The sequence below is a fragment of the Sinocyclocheilus grahami genome, unplaced genomic scaffold (genome assembly GCF_001515645.1).
Source record: "Sinocyclocheilus grahami isolate Dianchi unplaced genomic scaffold, SAMN03320097.WGS_v1.1 scaffold343.1, whole genome shotgun sequence".
In the NCBI taxonomy this organism is placed as follows: domain Eukaryota; kingdom Metazoa; phylum Chordata; class Actinopteri; order Cypriniformes; family Cyprinidae; genus Sinocyclocheilus; species Sinocyclocheilus grahami.
In genome coordinates this window covers 6,891-8,138 of record NW_015505522.1, presented here as the reverse complement: position 1 = coordinate 8,138, position 1,248 = coordinate 6,891, and positions in this window count along the sequence as shown.

The window sequence follows — 1,248 nt, the reverse complement described above, 5'->3', positions numbered from 1 at the left end:
CCACAGAATAATTACACATTTTTTCACGCATGAACCTCTACCTCTGCCAGCAGGACCTCAATTTGAGACTCAGTAAAGTTTTTTTTTTCTTTGTGCTCGTCATTCTCAAGCATAGAAATTCAGATATAGGCCTGTGCTCTTATATATGGTAATGATATTAATTAGGGGGTGGAGATCGGACACGAGTCAGCTGTGCACAATTTCAAGATCATTTGCGATTTATAAACATCACATCTGGAAGAGAGGCACGTGTTTTTGTGCGCACGTTCGTTTTCTCTGAATCGCACTTATGCACTTTTGAGAAATGATCTTAGAACAAATTTAGGAAGGTTTATACGCAACATTTTATAAATGAGACCCAAGGTCCCTTTCTACGAAGGCACTTTTTGTAAATGATATTATCACTGATCATAACCTAGATGTGCTCTGTTTGACAGAAACCTGGCTAAAACCTGATGATTACATTATTTTAAGGGAGTCTACCCCCCAAGATTACTGTTATAAACATGAGCCGCATCCAAAAGGTAAAGCGGGAGGTGTTGCTAAAATTTATAACAATATTTTCAGTATTTCTCAGAGGGTGGGCTTCAAGTATAACTCGTTTGAAGTAATGGTGTTTCATATAACATTATCCAGAGAAACAAGTGTTAATGATAAATCCCCTGTGATGTTTGTACTGGCTACTGTATACAGGTCACCAGGACACCATACAGACTTTATTAAAGAATTTGCAGATTTTATATAAAGATAAAGTTTTAATAGTAGGTGATATTAATATCCATGTTGATAATGAAATAGATGCATTGGGATCTGCATTCATAGACATTCTGAACTCTATTAGGGTTAGACAACACGTGTCAGCACCTACTCATTGTCGAAATCATACACTAGATTTAATACTGTCACATGGAATTGATGTTGATGGCATTGAAATTATGCAGCTCCTTGTTACAAGTATGGTAGAACCATCACTCTACCACAAAAGACTGCTTTGTAAGTAATCTTCCTGATTTATTTCAATTCCTCATCATATCCAAAACCTCAGAACAATTTGATGATGTAACAGAAACTATGAACTCTCTCTTTTCTAGCATTTTAGTTTCGGTTGCTCCTTTACGCTTAAGGAAGATTAAGGAAAACAGTCTGACACCGTGGTATGATGAGCACGCTCGCACCCTAAAGAGAGCAGCCCGGAGAATGGAGCGCAGCTGGAAGAAAACAAAACTAGAGGCATTTCGTATTGCATGG